Source organism: Stenella coeruleoalba (genome assembly GCF_951394435.1).
Source record: "Stenella coeruleoalba genome assembly, chromosome: 10".
In the NCBI taxonomy this organism is placed as follows: domain Eukaryota; kingdom Metazoa; phylum Chordata; class Mammalia; order Artiodactyla; family Delphinidae; genus Stenella; species Stenella coeruleoalba.
Genome location: NC_137156.1, coordinates 8,783,671 through 8,810,459, shown reverse-complemented (window position 1 = coordinate 8,810,459; position 26,789 = coordinate 8,783,671). Strand labels below are relative to the sequence as shown.

General features: G+C 39.4%; 1 long non-coding RNA gene across 1 annotated transcript; it reads right to left on the bottom strand.

Annotated features, from left to right (window-relative positions):
- Positions 1-1,475: 1,475 nt before the first annotated feature.
- LOC307192221 lies at positions 1,476-26,789 on the bottom strand. Its single transcript, XR_013830014.1, has 3 exons — positions 26,534-26,789; positions 5,524-5,680; positions 1,476-1,565 (listed from the first exon to the last, which is right to left on the bottom strand). It is a non-coding gene; the product is annotated as an uncharacterized lncRNA (long non-coding RNA).

Sequence of the window (26,789 nt, the reverse complement as noted above, 5' to 3'; positions counted from 1 at the left end):
CTTAAAAGAAGAAACATTACCTGTGTCTCCTTGTCTCCCTGTGACAGCATCCTGGGCACCGGAACGCTGGCAGCATCCTCTCCACAACCAGCTTTGGAAATGGCACCGTGAGTCACTCTAAAAAGCCGTGCAGATTCACTACAAGCCCTGCTCTTATGTATCTTTGGGTTGAAAAAACGTGTCTCCTGGGATTTCCCTGGTGGCGCCGTGGTTAAGAATCCGCCTGCCAATGCAGGGGACACGGGTTCGATCCCTGGTCTGGGAAGATCTCACACACCATGAAGCAACAGCCCGTGCACCACAACTACTGAAGCCTGCGTGCCTACAGCCCGTGCTCCGCAACAAGAGACGCCACCGCAATGCGAAGCCCACGCGCCGCTAATAAGAGTAGCCCCCCGCTCGCCGCAACTAGAGAAAGCCCTTGCATAGCAACGAAGACCCAACGCAGCCAAAAATAAATTAATTAATTAACAAAACAAAACAAAACAAAAACTTGTCTCCTGTCCAGAGCACAGTGACTAATAACTTAGATGTGTGATCCTTATGACAGGGGCTTCTTTTATTGTTTTAATCTCTGAATTGGGAAATTTAAATAAGACCCAATTGTACTATGCTTAAGAAATTGTTGTATTTTTCATATTTGAACGAAGTTTTATAGAAGAAATGAACCTCAATCTTAAGTAAACTGGCTCTGAGTAGATTCGGATGTTAGCTCTCAGGGACTTTGTTCAGTCCCCAGCTGTGTTTTCAGGGCTAGAGCCAGGTGCTAGTACAGAGTAGGCCCTCAATAAATACTTGCTGGGTAAATGAACCCCTGTATTTTGGGGAGGGGTGGCTAATGACACAGATAACACTTCTTTAGTTCCTTATCACTCCCCTCATCATTTTCCAGATAATATAGTAGGGAATAAAGGTATGCGAAATAGGAATAATTATTTTCTGGTACTGATGGGTGACAAAGTAGAGAAAAAATGGACATCTACATTATTGAGAGACAGGAAATAAACTATTACATATTAAATGTAAAAAGTTTGAAAGTAAAAAATTAGAAAAGAAAGGAAGAGAATATTTTCAAAAACTATACATAGCTAATACAAATCTGAAAGGAAAGTTAAGAACCACCACTGTTGAATAGATTCATATTTTCTTTGACTTTGATCATTAGGATTCTACTCTGTTAAGTTTAATTCACTTTTCGTAGGAGAAGGGTAACTGTCATCCTGAAATTGCATAGCAGGAAAAACTAGAAGTAATATAGGAAGAAAAAGTGACAGTGATCTTTAAAAGATAAGGATGATATATATTTCTCTTAAGTAGTTCAAACCCAATATAAATCGCAGAGTAGGTTATTCTACTTTGGGGCCCCTCTTTCCACCAAATTCTTTCTCTTGACTCTTCTTACTTCTTGAGTATTTGGCCTTTGTCTAGGGTCCCATTCATTCTATTATGATTCATTGAACATTATCGAATACTTACTATGTGCCAGTCAGTGGGCCGGGTGGGAGCTGCTGGGAGTACAGAGGTGAGTCAAACAGAAGTGATCTAGGTCTCGTAGAACTTACGACCTGGAAGAGAGGTAGAGAATAATCACAACTATGATATTACACAAAATAGATACCTACAAACTGTGATAAATATTGTGCCTGGTTAGGAGTTGCATTTGTCTCCTTTCAACATTTAAACAAACTTGTATTATATACATACTAAATTAAACATTATGTTTTATATATTAAAACATTAAATATTTTTAAAAAAACAGTCTTGGCTATACCTACCTACCTGCCATTATAGTTCCCGGACAGGCCTAGCCAGGTAGCATCCAAAGGACTGGCCATTATCATCCAACTCCATCAAAATATCTTTACTGTATCCCAGTCCCTGGGTCTTCCATATTGTGATAGTGGAAACCATGAAAAGTCATTACTGGCCGATAAAGAGCTATTTTGTTGACCTTTATCCAGAGAAGCAATAACATCAACAAAAAGAAATGAATATTTACAGGACTTTCAGGTTTTAGCTGAGAACCAGCCAGAGGTTATTTTGAGAAGGGAAGAACTGTCTGACACCCTTGAAATAACATCATTCAAGTCGATATGGACTCAAGCCTACCTGCAAGACTTACACCGTAATGCAAAACATTCCTTTAGTGCTCCCGCTGTACATTAAGTAATATCTTTGTGGTCTGAAAAGAGACAACACGGGCTTCCCAAAGGATTTGCTTATGTGATTTTTCTGAGGGTGATCTCTCTCCACGGTAGTTTCTGTACAATGAATGTGCCAAGGCATCTTAAGGGAAGTATCACTGCCTGACAGAGCTCGGCTGCAGACTTTGGCAGCATCCACGGAAGAGAGAGACATTTCACATTTATTCCTTGGAAATCCCGAGGCAAAAATATTCTTTCTCCTTCCTTTGGGCTCTGTGAAATATCCTATTTGACTTCCTCTCCAGCAAGCTGTCTAATTCACACTTTTAAATTCACCTCTCACATCCATTTCCTCCAGAAAGCTTTTCCTGGGCCAAGATAAACTCTCCTGAATTGTGTTAAACTGTGCTCATTACTCCAACATTGCAGTTCTCAGATGTCATGTGTTATTTTCCCCACAAAAATGGCCTTACTCTCCCCACTGTGATCTGCTTGCAGGTGTTTCTGTGCTTGTATATTTAATTTCAGTTTAAAGTTCACTTACTACTGTTGTTTCTTACGGTGCTGAACACATATTGCTACTCTCAATAAATTGTAAGTTAACGTTTTTGCTATCACAAATGATTATTGTGCAATTCACCTGTCATCATCATTATCATCATCTCTGAATGGAGGTGTAATCACGGGAACCCTTCCAAACTCCTCAGCCTCATCTGTGCTCACATAGAGTTTCTTATCATATTCTTTTCTTTTTAAAAGCTTTATTGTTTTTGTAAAATTGCTGAATGTTCGTTGTTAAAATTCAAGAACATGGAAATACATAAAGACAGTAAAAATTACTCTAGATTCTGCCACTCAGAGGAAACTATTATTAAAATTTCAATGAACATTCTTCCAGACATTTCTCTATTTTATATACACATGTCGATATATGCATATTGTTTTATATCAACAGAGCATAACTATTCATACATACTCTTTTATAAATTTTACTTGTAGTCAGTATTGGATATCTTTCCATGTTAATACGTTTATAAATAGTCATCATTTTTAATGTTTTCATAAATCCTTACACATATGTCCTATATATAATCCTTTGCTGTAAATACTTATGTTGTTTTGCAATTTTTTCTAATCTAAACAATGCTATAGGGAAGACTCTTGTGCAAATAACTTTTTGCACTTGTGGTATATCTCCTTGGGGTAAATTCCTAGAAGTGAAACTATCTGGGGTCAAAGAGTATACACCATAATACCTCTTGATACATATTTTGATACTCATTGACAACTAGTTCTGATCAATTCACACCAACAGCATGTGACAGTTTTCTACCTCGTCCTTTCTCATAATCTCATCACCGTGCCTAAGAATATTTTGGGGGAGCTGCTGATTTCCGAGCTGAGCGAACGATAAATTAGCAGCAGTTTTAAGACATTGCTTTTCTTGTCAGCAGCGTGGAGGTTATCACCTTCACTTCTCTTGTCACTATTCTGCTCCTTTGTTTTCATCATGTGAATGAGATGATCTCACTGAATTATCACACACAAGTATTTTATGACAGTCAATTTATGTGAGCACCTGAACCCCTTATACAGCATAATTCATACTTGATACAAAGTGGCAGTTGCTAGCAGATTGCACTGGCTTTTCTTTAGAGAAGACAATTGCTCAACAGAAATCATTCTGAATCGATTAATGGAGCCACAGCTCAGCTGTAATGCTGTGACATTCTGACACCAGGAAAAAGGAACTATTTGTGCATCCTGTGTCATACCTTTGCCCATGTAGTTTTACATTGCTGAGCTCGTTTAGGCCATTAGGTCCCTGACAGGAATGTTATCCATCTAACACCCTCAGCCTGCCGCAGTGGATTTGGGAAACTTTTCCTTTGATTTTTATCTGCTAGAGTGGGTGTAGTGAATTTAAATATATATATATATATATATATATATATATTTCTGCGATAAGAATATAATTGGATGAGTGTATAGTAATTCATGAAAAATAAAAAATCTACTTCTGGTGTAATTATGACCTTGGGAAATTAGGATATGTTAATTAGCTATGAAATCTGCCATAAGGGTCTCAGAAAAATGGGATTTGAAAAAATATACAGGAGTAAAGAGATATATTTTTAGAAATGATGGCGGGGATTACAGTATAGGACATAGACCAGGGTCTCACAGTTCAATGGGTTTTTCTCCCCTCTTATGTCAGATCCAGTGTCTTCTTAATCACTGGGTTCGCCTATACAACCTTGAAACTAATCTTTATGTTCTTATAGTCCAGCCAACTCATCTCTATGGACCATCCACAGTCCCAGTACTAATGTCTGGGTAGCCCCCTCAGAGACTCTGAATTCACTGTTCTGGAGTGTGGCCTAGGGAGCAGCATTTTTAAAAGGTGACATGACATCAAAATTAAGAAAAACTGATTTCGATGAAGAAAGACACGCAACATAAATGATTAGATGCAAAGTATTTTTGAAATTCTTTCAGTTTTTTCTGTATCTTATTCAATTCAACCAGTTAAAAATCCTCCCATTACTCAAAATACATACCTTTTACATTTAAAAGCAGCTACATTACCCATAAATTAAGAGAAGAGAGTTTCTACAGTGATAGGAAACTATTACATAGGTAATTTTCCTGTTGCTACTGCTGACAGGATAAATCTAGGGTATGAGTTCTCAAACTTCACTACACATATGAATCACCTAGGGAGCTTATGGAAACTGAGATTACCAAGTCAAACTCCTAGAGATTAGGATTTCGAGGCTGGGAGGAAGCCCGGTAATCTGCTTTTGTAGTAGGCACCCCAGTGATTCTGAATTCCAGGGATCCTGAACCACACTTTGCAAACACTTAATTGTAGGGTCTACACCTCCTGCAAACTGGGTCGTGGTTCCCCATTTGGCAGACTTTCTGAAGACTTGGAAGAGCAATTTAAGAAATGTGAAAAGGACTTCAGTATGCTTTCTTTCGTTTTCAGCAGACAGGCTCATACATAAATTCTCACCTATTTTTACTAGCCTTCAGAGAGCTGCCTCAAGTTCACTGTCAAGGAAGAATTACATAGAGAGAGGAAAAAGAATCATACACAGCTCAAAGTTTAAAGGGTAGAGAATATGAGAATGAAGGAAATAATGCAAACAAACATGGACATGTAAATGGATTAGAAGAGATACAGAAAAAGGGAAAACAAACGTTTTTGTTTTATTTGCCAATGGCAGGCAGGAAGGTAAAGTTAAACATAACTCAGATGTTTCAGGGGGCACACAACTGATGAAACACCCATTCAAAACTGGCTTAAGCAAAACTAAATGTATTGACTCAATTACCGGGAAGGCTGATGGGCAAAGGTAGCTTCAGGCATTACCTGCTTCAGGCTTTAAGAATGTTACTTTGCTTCCTCCAGTGGCGTTCTGACCTTTGAATTAGTCCTAATCCAGGCAGCGTGTGTTGCTCTCAGTAGATCCAGGCTTTCTCCAGATGGCTGAAGCAGCTACAAGTGTTAAATCCTCATGCCATTAAACCTAGTGGAAAAGAGAGTTTGGCTTTCTACCTTTCCCAGTAGACTCACCAAAACGTATTATTGGCTGTGAATATGAACCAATCACTATGGCCAGGGCATGGAATTTACTTATTGGCCTAAAGGCCAATGAGATCCCATCACTGGAGCTGGCACAGGACTCAACTCCATTTGGAAGCACACCAACTTTTGCGGGAGGGGAGTGATTTTTCCAGAGGAAAGTCTGTTAAGCAAAGAGCAGGCAATGTATGTGGTCTACTTAGTGACCAAAAACCTTGACAGTCCATTGGACATAATGTTCACTGCAAATCGTTTTCCCCATGGCGGTCGGTATACCTTACACATGGAACCATCTCTGAGAATTTAAGGAACAGGAACTACCGCAAGACTTTTCCTGCACAATAAAGGGTGAGGACTGAAGTAAAGGATTATGGGCTGACAACTCATCACTGTAACTTGGTTTTGACCTCCCAGAGCGAATGTGGGGTTAATTAAAATTTAACAAAAGATAGAACTTACAATAACTAAAGGATTCCTGTTCCTCAAACCCCAGAAAATATAAACTGGCATTTCCACTGACATTTTCAAGCATAATGCGTGCACAGAAGAGCGAGAAGTGATTATTGTGTCAGAGAAGAGAAGTTTACAGAATTCCCACACATTTCCTGCTCCCTCAACCTCCCAACTTCCAAAGCGTTTCCAGAAGACAATTCAAAACAATGCATCTTCCTAATGTATTTTCAATGAACCACTTTAAATAGTGGCTACAGTACAAATCACATTTTTATGGGTTTCTTCATGCACTTTGGCTGTCATTTCGGGCCCTTTATTTTCATCTTGTCTGAGTTACTTCTCGTTGGTTTTAAAATTTTCCTTTTGCTGACAACCTCTATAGTTAGGAGTTATTTGTTGAATTCTATTATTATTTGTTCTAAAAATGATTTATAGAGACAGAATATATAATTATTTATACTTATTAGTACATTAAGACACAACAAGATAAAAATAAATGAGAGTGATCTAGTAAAAAAGGAATAAGCATCAGGAAAGTAAAACAAAATCAAAGGAGAGGTCGGTCTACAGTAGGTGGGCCACTAAGATTGGCGCAGTTTTCAGAAGACCATGGATATGACTGTGAACTTTCTAGCAGCCATCAGAAAGAGAGGAAATGTGATTATGTACCTGATTCATAAAATGCTTAAAAGCTCAAGACACAACTTTTCCTGCTACTATGTCCTGAAAGAATTTCCTCCCAAGGGTCCTTGCCGAGAACTTGTGTGATGATTCAGTGGATGGAGTCCTCGGTTAGACCAAGAAAGCACATTCAACACCAAATTTCACAGGTTTGTTTCTCACAATGCACGTACAGGCAGGTTAATGCCATAATCTCAAAAAACGATCTATTCAAAGAAGTTCTATGATGCTATGGGAAAGGCAAGAAGAGTAGAGTTCAACCTTCTGATGGTCTGGCTTAATCCTGGAGAAAGTTTAAGTTACTTATAGGACAGAATAAACTGCAGGCGAACCTCAGTAAGTATTATTTCTCTTCTGGAACTTTTGACTGCGTTGAGTAGCAGTAATTTTGAGGTTAGCTATATTATTAATCTCCTCATAGAAGTCCTGGAACGTCTTAATTATTAAATATAAACCTATGTACTTTAAAAGACAGCCTAGTTGAGGGGTGGGTTGCTATCTTCTATGAACTTTCAAAAGTCTATTGGCAAGCTAGCTACCTCCAGTCTACCTTTGTGAGCCAGAGTACTCCCTGAAAATATTTTGCGTGCCAAGTTTCTTCTATGGATAGGAACTTTTTGACAAACTTAAAAGAAAATTTTTATGCAATTCATGGACTTTAAATTCAGTTTACAAATATTATTCTACTTTGTAAGTCTAGCATACTTTATCAGTTACTTGGAAGGGATTTTCGAATTCAGTTTGGTTGTGTTTAAAGACTTAGCTAAAATTTTCAAACCTTCAAACATTTTAAATTGCATTTATAAATTTGATGTGTTTAATTTTGTCTTAAAGTACATGTATTTCAATTGTCCCGACAACTGACACTGGACAGATGAGATCGACAGCAGGTTGTTAGTCCCATATACTCACAGACTGAGGGAGGAGAACACTGTACACCATACAGGGCCACGGGGATGGGGGGGTGGGGTTGCAACTGGGAACAGAGTGAAAACTAAGGGCTGGAGGCAGGCTTTGTAGTATCAAGAGGATGAGGTGCCCCTCTGGTTCCCACAGGACTATGTGGTTAGTTGGAATAATTCCACAGCTGGCAGGGAACTGAAACCTGCTACTCAGGGATATGCAGGAACTGCAGCTGTTCCCCTAGATAAGGAGGGTTGCTTGGCTAGGGGACTTATTGAACAATAGCAGAGTGGGGAGGGGAACTTGTGGTTAGACCAGATGAGGCCTTCTCAGTTTCACCAGATGTCAAGGCACATAATATTGGGCCTTAATCGAGGTCCCACACCACAGTTTGATTATTTTAAATTTATTGAGGTTTGTTTTATGGCTCAGGATGCAGTCTATCTTGGTCTGTGTTCCATGGACACTTGAAAAGTGTATTCTGCTGTTGTTAGGTGAAATGTTCTATAAAGGTCAATTAGATTTTGTTAGTTGATAATATTGTCAAGTTTTTCAATCCATGTTGATATTTCTATCTATTTGTACTATTAGTTGTTGAGACAGAAGTGCTGGAACCTCCACCAGTAATTGTGGATTTGTCTCTTTCTCCTTTCAGTTCTATCCAGTTTTGCTTTACACATTTTACAGCTTTGTTGTTTGGTATGTACACATTTAAGATTATTATGTCTTCTCGGTGGGGTGAAACTTTTATTATTATAAATATCCCTTCCTGTCTGGTACTTTTCTTTGTTCTGCAGTCTACTTTATCTGACATTTATGTAACCACTCCTGCTTTTTTTTGGTTAACTTTTGCATGATATGTACTTTTTACATTCTTTTTACTTTTAACATGACATATCATTACATATGAAATGACTTTCTTGTAGACAGTATATAGTAGGGTCAAGTTTTTTTTTTTTTTTAATCCATTCTGCCAATCTTTGTCTTTTAATTGGTATAGTTAGACCATTTACATTTAATGGATTATTGATTTGTTAGGTTTCAGTCTTCCATTTTAATGTCATTTTAATGTCATTTAATGCCATTTTAATGTCACTTTAATTTTGCTTTCTGTTTGCTTTCTGTTTTTGCTTTTTGTTTTTTCTCTTTGTTTTCATTTTTTTTTTCTGGCTCCCTGTGTGTTACCCGAACATTTTTAGAATTCATTTTTATTTATTTATAGTGTTTATGAGTGCATCTCTTTGCAAAGATGTTTAAGTGGTTACTCAAGGTATAAACTTATAGGGGAATTCCCTGGTGGTCCAGTGGTTAGGACTCAGTGCTTTCACTGCTGAGGGTATGGGCTTGATCCCTGGTCAGGGAACTAAGATCCCATAAGCCATGAGGTATGGCCAAAAAAAAGTATAAAGTTATATACACATAACCTATTTCACAGTCTACTGGCATCACTATTTTACCAGTTTGAGTGAAGTGTAGAACCTTGACTTCCTTTACATCTCCTTACCCCACCCCATTTATAATTGTCTTAAATATTTCCTGTACATGCATTTAGAACCATATGAAACAGTGTCATAATTTTTGTTTCAGTTCTCAAACATGATTTAGAGAATTTATACATTTTGGGGTACTTCTGGGAAGGGGAGGATTGCATTACTGCTCCCCATGTGACCTCCACCGACAGCATGGTGGAGAATAGCCTCATTACCACTAAGTGGTGGTGAAAGTCCTGATTCTCCACTAGGCCTCCTCAGACACCACCCCATTAGGAAGAAGGAGGAGTGCCTTGTTATACAGGATGGGGATGAAAGTCCAGGATCTCCACATGGTCTACACTGATACCCCAAGAAAGGCACTCATTACTGCCCACTGGAGATGAAAGTCCTGGCTCCCTATTCAACTTTCTCTGCCACTACCCTTGCAGGAGGTTGGGGCATCTCATTACAACTTGACAAAGAGGGAAGTCTAGGTTTTCAACTTAGGCCTTGCTGGTGTGGGCGGGATGTGGCCACAGATTTTTTTTTCCACCTTGTGATGTTTGACTCTAGCAGAGTGGTTTTTTTCCTAAAACTTTTCTATCTTGCTAGACTGTCCCTTTTCTTGTCCTTTGGCTCAAGAGATTACACTTTTGTAGGGGCTTTTTGAAATCTGTGTTTGTTGACATCTCTGGGTTGTTGACTTCTATAGCACCCAGTTTGGGACATATGGGGCAATGTAGGGAACTTAATACAACATCAATCCTTGGGTGCTGAGGCTCCTAGCTTGTCTGCCTTTTTCTCCCTACCTTTTAGAGTCTTCTTATGTTTGTTTCATGTATAATGTCCAGGGTTTTTAGTTGTACTTAGTGGGAGGAACAGGGAAAAATATGTCTACTCCATCTCTCTGTGAGTGGAAGTGCCCCTATCAAGTCCTTTTGATTCCACCACCTAATTAGAAGAAATCCTTGATTTTCATGAGCATTGGGCTCCCAAGTAAGAAGTCCTTAATTCTTGAACACATAATAATTATATAGTATACTAAAAAATATACCTACTATTTTCAACATATTTTATAGTACTATGTATTATATATACAAAATACAATAGAATATACTATAGAATATATTTTATCTCACACACACACACACACAACAATACAAAATATACTATTGTGGAAGCCATGAGGTGCTGCTGAGGTCTCCTGTCATGGGGAGCATAATATGTGATGGCTCCAGCTGCCACCCTCTGGATCCACCACCACATGCACCCCAAGTTCATGCTTCCTGTGGGCCACTCCCAGCCAGTGACTGAGCATAATGGGGATACTAATGCAGGCTCATTCCCGAGATCCTTGAGAGTTCTCTGATTGGTGACATTGATTCAAAGACTCTTCAATAGTCTGACTGAATCCTTCTTGGAACTTTGCTGCATTCCAAGACTCTTCCTACTCAATCTGCCTTCCTTGCTCCCTCCTCCACAAGTATCATACCTGCATTGTGGTCTGAAGGCTTTGTCTGCCTATTCTGATTCCCTCCTCCTTTCTTCCTCACAGGCATTCTCCTCATGAACAGCTAATCTCACCTTAACATATATGTTTTGGAGGACCCAAGCTAATACAATCATCAGGTGTTTTATGTATCTAAATCTAAATCTATAATCTAGATCTAGCTCTACATATAGATATAGATGATCTATAGATATATAATACTATATGATAGATAAAACTTTGTATATAAATACATGTGTTAATGCAGGACAATTTGATAACTACCAATATCACTGATATGGCAGTTCTGGAGAAGGGGGTGGGGTAATGTAGCTTACCAACAGCCAAGTAACTATCTCTCATATATCAAACCACAGTATGGCTCAAATTCATGACCCTGCAACAGTACAAATTCTCATGTCATCAAACTTCACCGTTACTCATGGATTTTTGAAAGAACAAAGGCCTACACAGTATTGCCCAGTAGAACTTTCCACAAAGGTAGATATGTCCTATATCTTTCCTGTCCAATAAGGTGGTCACTAGCTAAGTGTGACTACTGAACACCTGAAATATGGTCAGTGTGACTATGGAATTTTTAATGTTACTTAAAATTAATGTCACTTAATTTTAATTTATTTAAATTTAAGCAGCCACATGCGGCTAGTGGCTACCATACTGAAGAGTGTGGGCTGTAGTTCCCAAATCCTTACCCTACCTCCATCCCAATAATTACTGACCGAAGTCAGGCCTTCATGTTCACATGGCTGGACTATTACACACAATAGCTTTCTAAATGTTTTCCATGTTTACCATCTGGCCTTTAAGTTGCCACCAGGGTGTTTGCTCTAAAACACAAAATCATGTCAATTCCCTGAAAAAACGGTATCCCAGGGGCTCGGGACTGTGACTTACTCAATTGCTGCATTCTCTCCCTTCCCCCTACACCTAGCACTATAGATACCTGGCAGCTTTTAGGCCTGATAAATGTCTATTGGGAGAAAAAAAGAACATATTTTGACAGTGGGTCATTCTGGAGATAGCTTGCCTTAAATTGCCCTATTTTGGGGAATTCAGGCTCATGTGGCAAGGTAATAAAAGAGTATTTTGGGAAGGTGACCTAAACAGGTGCCCTCACCTCCACTCCCAAATACATAATCTTTGTGAGACTTATTACATGCTGGTGAGCAAGACCTCTTGCCAAGCATTCATCCCAGCGAAATACCAACGCAGTGGTCAGGGGAAGAAACACATTTCTGCACCTCTCCCAAACATGACCCTCTGTGAAACACCATGGATAAATGCTAAGGAAATAAGATTCTCAAGAAGGGAAAAATCACGTTTGCAAAATATTAGATGCCATTCTTCAACCCAGCAAATCATTTCCCTAGTAAACCTATTGTTTTCCTTAGTGAAGCTTTTTCTTTTTTCAAAAGGCAAAACATGACTCAAAAGAATACTGTCAATAGCAAAGCTTATTAATTTAAGTGTGATCTTTGCCAAAAAAAATATTTTGAGTATTAGCAGTATTTCCATGTCTCAGGGACAAACACATATACAACCAGCCTTGAATGTAGGTTTGAATACAGAAGTTCCTCAGATTAGCACATACATTTTCTCTCCTCCTCCCCTCCCCTCCAACATCCTCCTGTTTTCATTCCATCAGTGGGTGTTCCCACCAGACAACACCCCCTCCCTCCAATCACAGTCTTCTCTATAGGGGATGTACTTGGTTCTCAGTTCAGTGAACTCTCCCGTTTCAGGGAGGAATATTTAATTGCAGGGTTTCACGTTTTCAAAGAAAATGTTTAGACTGGGAGGGATCAGCCATATTAGAGAAATGTGGCTTGCTCAGAAATGAGTGGCATAAATCCCCTGCCTTTCGCTGGCAGGGATCTCAGGAAGAAACTTTGTATGCTATTGAAATAATCCATATTTGATTATTTTTTTCCAAACAAGTGCTTGATTTTCTTGGAATTCAGTTGTTAGGCTTAATGCATGGTCAAATAAGTCTACAATTGCATACGTGGTTCGTGTGCATGTGATGGGATAATCCCATCACTTGCTGTAAAGTCGGCTCCTAAATATTTTTGTACACAGCAATAACATTTAATTATTTGGTAACTTGCAATTATGACTCTGACTGCTCTAAATCCTTTGCCTTGCTTTATCATGAGTGACAAAGTTGTACTGTTTTTTGTTTTGTTTTTTTTTTTTTTTGCGGTACGCGGGCCTCTCACCGCCGTGGCCTCTCCCGCCGCGGAGCACAGGCTCCGGACGCGCAGGCTCAGCGGCCACGGCTCACGGGCCCAGCCGCTCCACGGCACGTGGGATCCTCCCGGATCGGGGCACGAACCCGCGTCTCCTGCATCGGCAGGCGGACTCTCAACCACTGCACCACCAGGGAAGCCCCAAAGTTGTACTGTTTTAATTCAGCTCGGGCATGAACGATGATTTATTATTATTATTATTATTGCTATTACTATTATTATCCTTTCCTCGACCAGAGGCTAAGGAAGTCACTTGTCTAATAAATCCAACTACAAATGGCAGGAAGCAAGATATTACCTGCAGGGGCCTGTTTACTGGGAACACACCAATGTGAAGTGGGAGGAAACAGTACTATCTGCAATTATACATCAAGCTCTCATTTTCCATTCTGGTACATCAACATTCAACCAATAAATCTCACTTTCTTGTGCATTTCACCAGCTTTATGCTTCAGTTCAGTGAGCAGAATTCTCCAACTTGGCCTCCCACCATCAACTTTTTGTTGTAGCTGCATAGCAAAGCTCATTTTATCTTCCTCCTTTAAAAAGGCCCCGTGGAAGTTCCTTTCCCCATCTGTTAGAAACCGGATGTGCTCATTGGCAGGCTGAAGCATATAAAGCAGCCATGTATACATTCATTTCCAATGTGAGTATTTTTCCTTGACACGTTTCGAGGAGAGCAAACTGGGGCAGATTAATGATTTCCTTGTCAATGAGATAATGATGTAAAAGGCTGTAATAAGTACATATTTGTAAAATCTCAGCATACTTGAAAAAAGCCAGATATAGAAGAGGACATACCGTCTGATTGCTTTTGCACAGAGTTCAAAACAAGAAGAAAACAAGCAAAGCAGGTGTTAGAAGTCAGAGTAGTGGTTACTCTGGGGTCTAGACTGGGAGAGGGCATGAGAGGGGCTGCTGGGTGCTGAGCGTGTCCTGTTTCTTGATATCTGAATTATGGTTACACAGGTGTGGTCACTCTGTGAAGATGTTTTGAACTGTACACTTACAATATGTGCACTTTCTGTCTGTAGGACACACTTCAACCAGAGGTTGACATTTACACTAAACCACACTAAAAATACGCTAAAAGTGTTCTTCATACAGTGCTTCAGAAGAGTTAAGTATTTGAAGGTTTGGATCTAAGAGGACCTGCCTTTAGAGCACAGGATGTTCTTGCTGTTTTTCCTCTTGACCATGTCTCATGACCGTTAAACACCAAAACGAGACACTCTAAGTGACCAGTGACAGTTCTTTTTCTGAGAACATAAGCCGACTGCTTACTTCCTTGGTACCCAAACATGAATAAAATGCGATGAATTTTCTAAAAAGTACTCCATGGCTCAGGGAGCTCCAGGAATAAACACCAGGGCCTCTGCCCACTCAGAGAGCCATTTTAAAGAGTACTCCCAGCCACCCCCAACCCAACTGCTACCAAGCGGTTGAGCTCAAGGGGAAAAACCCACACGCACTCCAAAACCCGAGAGCAGGAAGTCAGAAAGCATGGGTAATGGTATTTACTCAGAGCCGGATTCACATCCTACTTAACTCCACGGGAATTCTCAACAGTTGGTCTTGACAACTCTAGCAATTCTGAGCTTCATTAACCTATTTGCAGGTGCTCGGCTTTCTGAGCTGCCTGTGCTCAGAGAAAAAACATTTTCAGAATTCTCTGGTGCAGCCTGCCCCCTCAGTTCAGAGGTAATTATGACATATTTCAGGGCTTTTAGATAGGAAATGAAAGCTTTGGGTGATTCTGAAGTGGCGAGTTTTAAAATTAGTAATCCAATCGAACATTTAATGTGAAACGCATTGTAACTGGAGAGAGACATAGTAGGTAAACAGTCTTCTTGAATAACTGGGCAAACCTGCTGAGGCTGCTATTTATGAAATTAAGCTGTGCTAAAAAACCCAACTATCTAAACCATTGAGAATAGACAAGAGAGAACCAGAGCATTTCTTCATGTCCTTCCTTTATTTCTTAGGACATATGCCTGTACTTTTCTGCTGAATTGCAAAGTGGGATTCCTGAGCTAAATTGTTCTGTCCAATCAGGCTAAGCCCTAGGGAGCAGGGCAACTCTTGTTCAGTGAATTCTATTATGGGTTGCCTTAGAGAATCACAGTATTTCTAAAATGCAAGAACTGCAAAATATTTTGCTGGGTACACTCCTTTTGGAGACATTTTAGGATTTGCAAATTTCCCTAAACTCTTTTCCTCGTAAAAGAAGCCTTGAATTTACCCTTCATAGTTGGGGTCTCTGCTATACCATAACTTTGTTATAATAACATCTTTCTCAGGATTCACAGGAATGAGCTTCTTGGACACAGGCCAAGACCAGCCTGCCTTATGCTAACTTCTGTGCTGCCCAGAGAGGAGTTGGAGAGTCTCTTGGCTATCAATCACCATTCTGCTCTAGTGTCCAAATACGTCCTTACTAAGAATCACCTTACAAATAACCTCTCTCTCAGGAATATTTAAGAGCTAACTCTTTTGGTATCTTAAAGTACAAAGTTTTCCCTGAAAGTGTATGGGTAGAAGCTTAGACTATCCAGGGCAAATGATTGGACCATACTTTTGTGGACTTGGAGGGAGGGGGGTCAGTCATGCTCTCTTTTCTTGGAGGGAAGATGGATTCTATTTCTTAGCAGAGCAGGGGCTGGGGCACACGTCTGCTGATTCTCATTCCAGAGATGTTGCCACCAGATCAGACCCCATCTTGTCATATATATTTATTGTTGCAAAACCAACCTATATTGATCTTCTGAAAGCTGGAATAAATGATCTACAAATCCTGACCAGTCACAGGATTACTGGGGTTAAATGTAGTGACAGGTATAAAGGTAGCATTGTATGGAGGCTTGGCATTTTTCTGCTAATACCCTGCAAAGATTCCTTGTTGGATTAAAAGAAACACTGGAAAGCTAGGAGGCTATTCTTTGCTGCTATGCCTTCATGTTGGTCTCTCAGTGCTATTTTATTAATCTAACACTGACCCTGCATCCTGTTCAAACAGCTTTTAATTTATTTAGTGGTAATGAGTAAAGTTAAAGTAGATAGAGAAATGTTTACCTCACCAAAAGAGATAGCTTTTGTTTTGTTCTAGAGGACAGTCTGAAAGAGACTGCATCAGAAGGAGTATAATTTGACTTTGATGGTTCAGACGTAGCTTCCATTAAGAAAAGTTCAGGGTCCATGTGGAGGGGAAAATAACTGTGTATACCTGGGGCTGCCTAGCCTAGAAAGAGGAGAGAAATGAAGTGTGTGATACTGTGATTGAAGACTGAATGCCTAAGGAAGATGGCTGCCTACTTAAGGGCCAAAAGACACGCCTGGCTGAATGAATCAGCTATTCCCACCTACCTGAGCTAACTGCCTCATTTGTGACATGAACTACAACTTTTGGGTCTTTGGCCGCTTGTAACATAGACTGATTATTCTCTATCCTTTGGATCAACTGAATACTCAGACCAAACTAAAGTAACTTGGACAAAAGGTAAATTAACCATTGCCTTCAGTTCAAACAACTTTTGTTTGAACAGACAAAACCATTCAGCTCTCTCAGCATAAAACCCAAAGTCCTTATAAAGACCTACAAGGTGGCATGTAATCTAGCCCGGGTGACAGCTCCCCTCACACCATTCCCTGCTCACCCTGTCCTGGCCACCAGATTCTTTTTAACTTTAAGAATACTCTCAGATAATTATTTCTATTTATTGTATGAAACATAAAATTAGACATCATGAAGTACTAAAATTACTAGATTATTAAAAATTTGCTTAAATTGTTTTAAGTACCTAGGGGTAAGACAGGAATAAAGACACAGACCTACTGGAGAACGGACTTGAGGATATGGGGAGGGGGAAGGGTGAGCTGTAACAGGGCGAGAGAGAGGCATGGACATATATACACTATCAAACGTAAGGTAGATAGCTAGTGGGAAGCAGCCGCATGGCACAGGGATATCGGCTCGGTGCTTTGTGACCCCCTGGAGGGGTGGGCTAGGGAGGGTGGGAGGGAGGGAGATGCAAGAGGGAAGAGATATGGGAACATATGTATATGTATAACGGATTCACTTTGTTGTAAAGCAGAAACTAACACACCATTGTAAAGCAATTATACCCCAATAAAGATGTTTAAAAAAATAAATAAATAAAAATAAAATAAAATTAAAAAAAATTGTTTTAAGTACATTTCAGATAGAATGGCCAAATATTTTCAATGTTGGCTAGATGTTAAGATTTTTAAAAATAATGTATTTCAGTTTGCTATTATTAGCAGAGATGCAGCTTAACATCCAAAAAAGGGGAAAGTACATTGAAGAAAAATAAATAAATGAGTTCAGAAAATGAAAGGATTGTCTTTTGGCCGGAAGTTACAATGTTATTTAGGCCAAACAATGACTTGTTATGGACATACCTCTAAACTTCATGTGGTAACAATAAAATAAAAGCCACTAAACACACACATATGTATAAATATAAATACAAATAAACTATATATATATAAAAATTCTTTTTCTGGGTATATTGATTACAAACACAGTAGACTTAAGTCTCATATTTCATCATCCAGAAAATGTCTCCAAATACCACGAAAAGACCTCGAGAGAGTCATCCAGAACGTCTGATTACCTGCAAGTGCACCTTGGATGTGTTCTTAGAATCGTGAGCCATCTAACAAATAGCATATTACCATCAACTGAATCGTTTAAATGATTTCTGAGGCCACGGTAGTGACCTTCAAAGGAACATATTATATATTTACTTATTTGTATTAATCTCTCTATATATGTATGAGACAGTTTGACCCCTTTCTGAGTATTAGGGTAAACACACACGCATCTGCAGATAGATATATAGATAGAGATATGTGGACATGATTATATAAATATTAGGACACACACACACACATATATAGAGATATGTGTACATGAGTGTATTACTTTTAGTTGTTACCTAGCAACAGATTGGCATATGATATAACAGCTTTTAATTCAAGCAGCCTGTGAACATAATACATAGATGTACATAACAGAGAATGCAAATTATTTAAGATAATAAATTATTTATGATGATTTCAATAGGTAGTTACACTTTATTGTGTTATAAAATTAACATTTTTATTTTTTACCTTAAAAGGTATGATGAGGTCTTTCAAAATATAGTCATGTGCTTACTTCTAGCATGGCAGTCATTGCCTAATATGATTGACAGCTTTCTCAGTGCCTGACTCATAGCTGTCATTCAATTTGTGCAAAGAAAGGAGAGAAGGAAGGACGGAAGGGAGTGAAGAAGAGAGAGAGAAGATAGAAAAAAAAGAAAAGAAAAAAGAAACGAGGGAGAGATTCCCAGAGTGAACAATTTGGGTGTCTTGTTTAATAAAAGGTGAGAGTCTCATGGCTAATAGAAAACATAAAGCTATTATCTTATTCTGTTACTTTTGAGCAGCAAATTTTCCAGGCTGTGTTGTCAGTAGAAAACCCAAGTGAGAAGCACACCGTGTTCTTCTTCACCGAGACTTACAGACTGACTTCTGCATTAAACTGAGAGTACACAGAGAATCAAATTAGAATGAACCAAAGGCCACTGAAACAATCTCTATGAGGACTATAAAAGAATTCTGGAAGGACAGCCTAAAGCATGACTTCAATTTAATGGGACAGCTAACTGGTGAGCACTGTGGCATCAGGCGAGCAAATCTGGTATAGGATGGGCATCATGTGCTGGAAAGGCATTGCTGAGCCCACTGCTCAGTTTTCAGTTACATCCTTGTATGGGTGTGGTTCCTACTTAATATTACTACACTGTGGCAAGTAACTGGACAGGATAAAGCAGGAGCGACCCAGTCCGGCACTTCATGTACACAAGATGCTTTCACTCTGAATTAGATAAGTCCACCACAGCCTTTCAGGAATTGGGTTGATAAAAGCAGTTTTCACAGACAAGGGAGGCATATCCTGGGTTCCAAAGGCCAGTATGTCAGTGATGAAGGACCCAGGCAAGGTCCCTGGGATATAAGGAGTCAGGAACCCGGCAGATGGTCTGTGTGACAGCAAAGGGAAGCAAGGCAAGACTCCACTGTGAGCCAGAAGCAAAGCCTCCTGGTTCCTCCAGGAATCTTCCCGTGGTCTGGATGGCGCATAAGATGGACCCTTGCTATGAAGGCAAAGAGGCCTACATGGCCAGTGAAGAGTGAGACCACCAAAATGAAGCCCTTCTAAAAATTGTATTGATGGGATCATCTTTCAAGGTGAAGATGGGGGGAGCTATAGGAAGAAGGGGAAATTAAGCTACTTCTAAATTTGTACACTTTTTTCAGTTTGTTTTCAACCCAGAACTAGTAAGATGTAGACCCTTCCACAGTCACAGAGAAGCTGAACCAGATGCAGCCCTATAACAGCAATTCTTCATGACAGTTCTCTTGCTTTATACTTGGTCCAGCAATCAGGCTTGTGGAAAGTAGACCATGTAGTTCTCCCTCCTATTAATAGCAGGTCTTCTTTCTATGGTACACCTTCAACTCTTTAAGATGTATGGTGGTATCCCATTAGAGTACAGGCCAAATTCCACTGCAGCAAATTCTCAGAATTGTCCAAAAATTTGGTTGCATCAAATATTTCTTGAAACAAGAAAGCTGAAGATCAAGAATCTTCTTATGATGAAGGCATCTATCTTGACGTCATTTGACCTGTGTTAAGTTTGTGATTAGGCAAAGAAAACCTTAAAGATGCTATTTTATGGCATCATTTATTGAACCTGCCTAGATTTAACTTTATTATTCCTGTGTTCAGGGCTGGCACTTTGACTTCAGATCAGATTTTCTTTGCAGTTTTTTTTGTTTTTTTTTTTTTTTTTTGCGGTACGCAGGCGTCTCACTGCTGTGGCCTCTCCCGTTGCGGAGCACAGCCTCCGGATGCCCAGGCTCAGCGGCCATGGCCCACGGGCCCAGCCGCTCCATGGCACGTGGGATCCTCCTGGACCAGGGCACGAACCCGCGTCCCCTGCATCGGCAGGCGGACTCCCAACCACTGCGCGACGAGGGAAGCCCTTCTTTGCAGTTTTTTCAAGCACTGACTCTTGCTATAGTGTTTGGGTTGCAAATATTGCAAGGGAAGGCTAAACACAAACAAACTGTCTCACCAATTAAATGTCAAGTGTGGTTTGCTTCCTGAAACTCAGCGAGAGGATCCAGAGGCCTGGGCTCTGTGCCCAACTTCTCCAGTGACATTCAAGGTAACCTTGGGGGGAAATGATTTAACTGTTTCCTGCCCCGTGGGCTGTGAAACTTGGGGACACAGCAAACATATCCCTGATGTTTGTAGGTTCTTTGCAGATTTTTGGCCGATGATTGCTCGGAGCTGTCTGGGGTTCTTCTCTCTTTCCTCTGTCCACTTGTCTCTATGAGCACATGAGGTCCCCTGGGAAAATGGGTGCTAGACAGTAGGTAGTTCTGGTGTTAATGGCATCCGTAACAGCATCATCTTCCAGAAAAAAAAGCAACGAGTGAACATAAACAACGCTTTTTCTTGTACATATCATTTTCAACCCATTTGCAAAAATATCTATTTTTTCCTGTGAAATAAGCCAAGCGTGCCCAGGGCATGTAAAAAGCACCATTTCTCCATCTCCTGTAGTATCACGTAGCGAACCGGATAATAACTTGAACTAGAGTCAGACTGCCTGCGTGACCTTACTTTGGCAGGTTACTCGACATCTTGTGCCTCAGTTGCTCCTTCTTCAGTAAAAGTGTCCAGGAAAACTGTATCCACCTCCTAGGCTTTCTGTGAGGACAAATTAGTTTACACATTTAAAGTGCTTGGAACCATGCCTGAGACTTAGTAAGAATTTGATAAATGCTAGCCCTCATTGTTGCCATTCTTGTTGTCAATAATATGCTTAGTCCTAGGAGAGAGCACATGCTGCTAAATTTTGGAAAACAAAGAAGAATTGGTTGTCCAAGGTGGAATAAGAAAGTCAGTTACAAAAAAGAAAAGTGTTGCTTTAAGTCAGAAGAAGGTTGGAAGAGGCAATGGATCTTGGTTAATGGAGCAGGAACCAATCCATGGTTAGATGCCCTCCAAGAATCATATGGGCAATGGGAGGCATTTCATGATATGTATCACCTAACTCTGTATTCAAGGCAGCAAGTGTCTTCTGCTTTGCTGAAAGCAGGAAACTCAGCTTCAAGCAGGAGAAAAGGTTTAATCCAGACCAGGGCTGTAGCCTAATCAGGCGGGTGCCATTGACGTAGTGAGCCAGGCCCACTGCCATCAGGTGTCTGTGCAGCTGTGTCCAGACAATGGCCGAATGTGTGCCCTGCTCCAGTTAGATCAGGACCGGTTGTGGGGACTTTGCTCCGCAGTATAGCCGCTCTCCCCACAGCTCAACTCATAACCCTAAATATCCCTTCCATGACTGACACTGCCCATGCCTCAGGCAAACGCTTCTCAACAGCTCTGTCCCATGTCCTTGAAACAGTAGGTGTGTGTATCTGTGGAGATTTGGGGGTTCCATCCCTGCTATCAACAAATACTGCTTTTCTCTGTAGGGAGAATTTAAGTGCTGGAATCATTTGGGGGAGAGAAAAGACAAATTAATGAACCTGTCAAATTCTTCTATTCTTTCACAACAAAACACTGTTTCCCAGGGTTGCGTAGTATCCATTTTCTTACTTCTGCTCCAATTTGTGGTTCTGGAGGTACTCAGGAGGTACTCAGGTACTCAGGTTCTGAAGGTACTCAGGAGGTACTCAGGTACTCAGGTTCTGGAGGTACTCAGGAATTAGCAAAGCCTTTTCAACAGTTGCACACAGAGGCTATGAGACACTTTTCTATGTTAAACAATTCATATTTATTTATATGTAAATGGGTATAAATTTATATATAGGTCTAGATGTAACCTGGGCGCTATCAACCACGGCAATCTGGGTGCGGGGTGCTCTGTTGGCAACTTAGATGGATATTTTTGTAACCATTTTTTGTGAAGTGTAGTCAATTTACAATGTTGTGTCAGTTTCAGCAACTCAGATGGATATTGAAAGCTAGAATCAATTCTAAGTAGTTTTTATAAAAGTACTTACTACATTTAAAAGGTCAATTTTATTTAAATACTTTTTATTAAAATGTAATGTTGATTAATCATAATATCTATTTAAATAATTTTTATTTTACATTTTGGTTTTATAAATCATAACTTCCCTTCTTTTAATTTTGACAGATAATTTTAACTATTTTAGAAGAAAAATAAAATATATGAAAATAATTTTAATCTTTCAACTTAAACATTTATTTCAATTTGTTTTCCGATAAAAATATACTGCTATTTTGCATACATTGCACATATTTCATTTTTAGTACATTTTAATCAATTTTTAATCCTTCGGCTTATTCCTGACCATAGAACAAATTATATAAAAGTTGTTACTGTAACAACATTATTAGTGTCTTTGCTGAAATGAAGCCAAAATAATATATAGAATACATATATAATAATGCATGAATTATATATGTCTTTATTGCTCATCCAAACATTACCAACCTAACTGTACGATACCAAGACATCCACAATAATGGAATTTCATTTTCTTTCATATTTCTTTTGATATTTTAGATGATAATGTTTAGCCATGTAAAAACCATCACTTTGCACATCTTCTTTTATTTTGTCATCATGAATGTATATTTGTTAAGGTAGAAGGCTAGTATGGTCAATTCTCATTATTCATGGTAGTTTTTTTATTCTATGAAGTCCCCTAGGACACTGACTTAGTGAATACCAAACTATTGCCCTAGGGAAAATAGATGGTTAGGTTTCTGTGAGCCTCTGGTCACAACATTTTCATCAACCAATTGATACATAACCTTGCTTTATGTGTGTTTCTGTTTAAAGACACTTTATTTACTATATATTATTGATTCATTAGCATTGAACTTACTATTGACACCCTTACAACTCATGCCTGAAAAAAGTTCATCAAACACACATAGTTGAGGCCCATCACAGCTTTCTTGCACTTAGAACAACAGATAGCACTTTAGCACTATGCTTGAAAGCCATTTTAAATAGTGAAATTATCAACAGAAAGCATAAAAATGTGAAAAACATGGCATTAAATAGACCATGAAAAGAACACTTGTTTACAGTATGAGAGCTGAAACAAGACGGCAGAGTGTCACCTTGTTCAAGCTCAGCTGGGAACGCACACGTCAGGCAACTCAAATTTTTTGCCTCTCTGTGTGTGTCCATAAATGACTGTGAAAGCATTCTGAGCACTGATTTGGGGTTACAAATAAATTTTAAACAGTAGGCAAATTAGCAAGTACAAACTTTGTAAATAATGAGGATTGGACATATAATTTTGTGTAATAGTTTTTTGTGCTAGCTTGATTTAAGATTTTAAGTGTTTAGTCAATCTGTATATAAATTTCTGTTTGTACTCTTTGGCCCCATAAAAGTGAGGAATGGGACTGAATTAACAGAAAGTTCCTAGATAGGGAGTTACAAAACAAGAGAGGCGGTGGGGGAAGAAAGGACTCAATGTGTGGGTAAGTGGGGGGCACGTCCTGAGAAGATCCTGGTAAAACTCTTTATGTATTACTACTACATGATAACAAATGACTAAATCTCAGGATTCAGCAACTGGAACACAGCATTTGTTGCTGAAGCTACATATTTTGGTATGTTTGATAAATTCAGATGAATATCGTAGAGAGATAATTCATTTTAGCATAGAGTTTTTAAAAAGAGATTACTTTAAATGTTAACAAAAATCTGCTGCGGCCAATGCTCTAACAGAAAGTTTTAAAAGAACCAAAAATTCACTTTGTTGGTTTTTTCAACCGCATCATAAATTTCAATATTAATGAATAGGTCTCTTGACACCAGTAAAATAAGAAGGTGTTTTGTACTTAAAACAGGGAGACATATATTTGTTACTGCATTTCAGATAATTAGAAGCAGTTTTATGCCACGGGCTGAGACAAAATGATTCTGGATGCATGGAATGGACAGAAGAGATTAGGCAAAAATAACTAGAACCAGACAACTCTCTAGGAACGGTCTCCAAATCTGACCCCAGAGAACCCCAATTTCTCAGTTGATAGCAGTGAAGAAAGAGAGTTGCAAGTCAGCTACCTGTTTAGATGCTAGAGGATGTCATAACCATGATAACCATGGATGAGTGTGTGAGTGTGTGTGTGTGTGTGTGTGTGAGAGAGAGAGAGAGAGACAGACAGACAGACAGAGACAGAGACAGAGAGAGAGGGAGAAGATGGATAGTAAAGTCATCTATAGACCTTTTTTTGCTTTTGGTGTCTGTGCTTTTGGTGTCATATCCACGAAATCTTCTGCATATCAAAGGGAATAATCAACAGAGTGAAAAGTCTATCTACAAAACAGGAGAAAATATTTGCAAATCTTCAAATACCTGATAAGGAGTTAATACCCAGAATATATAAAGAACTCCCACTGCTCAAAAAACAACAACAAATCAACCTGATTAACAAATTGGCAAAGGACTTGAATAGATATTTCTCCAAAGAAGATATTCAAGTGGCCAACAGCATATAAAAAGATGTTCACCATCACTAACCATTAGAGAAATGCAAATCAAAGCCACACTGATATCACCTCACAATCATCAGGAAGATTATATATATAAAAAAAGAAAATAACAAGTGTTGGTGAGGGTGTGGAGACATTAGGACGCTTGCGCACTGTTGGTGGGAAAGCAAAACGGTGCAGCCGCTATGGAAAACAGTGAGTTAGTTCCTCAAAAAATTAAACATAGAATTACCATATGACCCAAAATCCCACTTCTGGGTGTACACTTAAAAGAACTGAAAGCAGGATCTTGAAGAGATATTTCCATACCCATTTTCATTGCAGCATTTTCCACAACAGCCAAGAGGTGGAAACAACTTAAATGTCTATTGACAGATAAATGAATAAACAAAATGTGGTGTATAAATACTACGGAATACTATTCAGCCTTTAAAATGGAAGAAAATCCCATCATGTACTACATATTGGATGAACTTTGAGGACACGATGCTAAGTGAAATAAGGCAGGTTCAAAAAGACACTGGGGCTTCCCTGGTGGCACAGTGGTTGAGAGTCCACCTGCCGATGCAGGGGACACGGGTTTGTGCCCCGGTCCGGGAAGATCCCACATGCCGCGGAGCGGCTGGGCCCGTGCGTCCGGAGCCTGTGCTCCGCAACGGGAGAGGCCCCAACAGTGAGAGGCCCACGTACCGAAAAAAAAAACCCAAAAACAATTACACCAAAAAGACACTGATTCCATTTATATGAGGTATCTGAAGCAATTAAACTCATAAAAACAGAAAGTAGAATGAAGTTGCCAGGGTCTGCTGGGGGAGGGGAAGATGGAGGGTTGTTAAAAATAAAAGTAATTTTTTATTTTGTTATTAAAAATAAGAGTTTTATATAAAAAAGATACAAGTCATCTGTAAATGACTAGGTAGTATTGGCCCCCCTTCCATCCTAATCTTTATGAAATAAAATACATCCAGAAATCTCCTTGACCCTTAGACAAATTTTCCTTACATGAGGGAAGAAACAGTTTCAGTCAATATAATAAAAACTGAGTCATTGTTTACTGGGGATGGTCAAAAACAGGCTAAAAGGTCAGTTGGTAGGAAACTTTTATGAAGGATTTAATCACGAATGGATGATGGGAATCTGCGATCTTTAGATCAGCATCATCATCTATAATCATTCCGACTTTAAGTTTTTTCCTTCATGTTTTGGTGTAGTATTCAGAAATTATCTTCATACTAACTTATTGTTCATAATGACATCAAAGCAATGCCAATTTATTTAAAAGAAATTTAAAATTGCTATACAATCTTAGTCTGCAATGTCTTACTACCAACATAATACTGTTTTCTTCAGAGAGAACATCCAAGTACTTAGTTAGGTCCCTGTTATTTGGGAAAAAAAAATTCTTTTGGCCACGACACACAGTTTGTGAGATCTTAGTCCCCCCACCAGGGATTGAGCCCAGGCTCTGGGCAGTGGACGCACGGAATCCTAACCACTGGACCACCAGGGAATTCCCTCTGGAGAAATTTTAAAGCAATACCAGTAATTAGAATTCTTGGCTTTCTTCAAAATAGTGACATTAAGATAATCTAAAGTAACTCTCACTCTTGGAATAAATTTCATGAAGCTAATTTCTATGTGTCAGGAAAATATAATCCTAAGAAAGAATGAGGAAAAGTTCATTCAACTGGCTCTGCTTAGGAATCTAATGGCTCAGGTGGGTCATGGTTAGTTCTTTACTATTTCCCTCATCCTTGGCGATATTAGTTATCTATTGCTGCACAACAAATTACCCCAGAACTTTGTGGCTTAAAACAACATGATTAATTCACAGTTTCTGTGGGCCAGGAAATCCTGGTCCATAGCTTAGCTGGGTTTTCTGCTTCAGGCTGCAGTCAAGGGGCAGCTGGGGTTGTTGTCAACTCAAGTCTTGACCGGGTAGGATTTGCTCTCAAGATCACTTACGTGATTGTTGGAAGGATTCAGTTCCTTGCTGGCTGTTGGATAGAGATGCCCTCAGTTCTTGATATGTGGGTCTCTCCATTAGGGCAGCTCACATGGGAGCTGGAACTCTCAGAGCCTGAAAGAGAAAGCCAGGAGATGGAAGTCATAGTTTTTTACACTTAATCTTGGAAGTGCAACCCATCACTCTTGCTTTATTCAATTCATTAGAAGCAAGTCACTAGGTCCAGCCCACAGTCAAGGGGAAGGGATTATACAG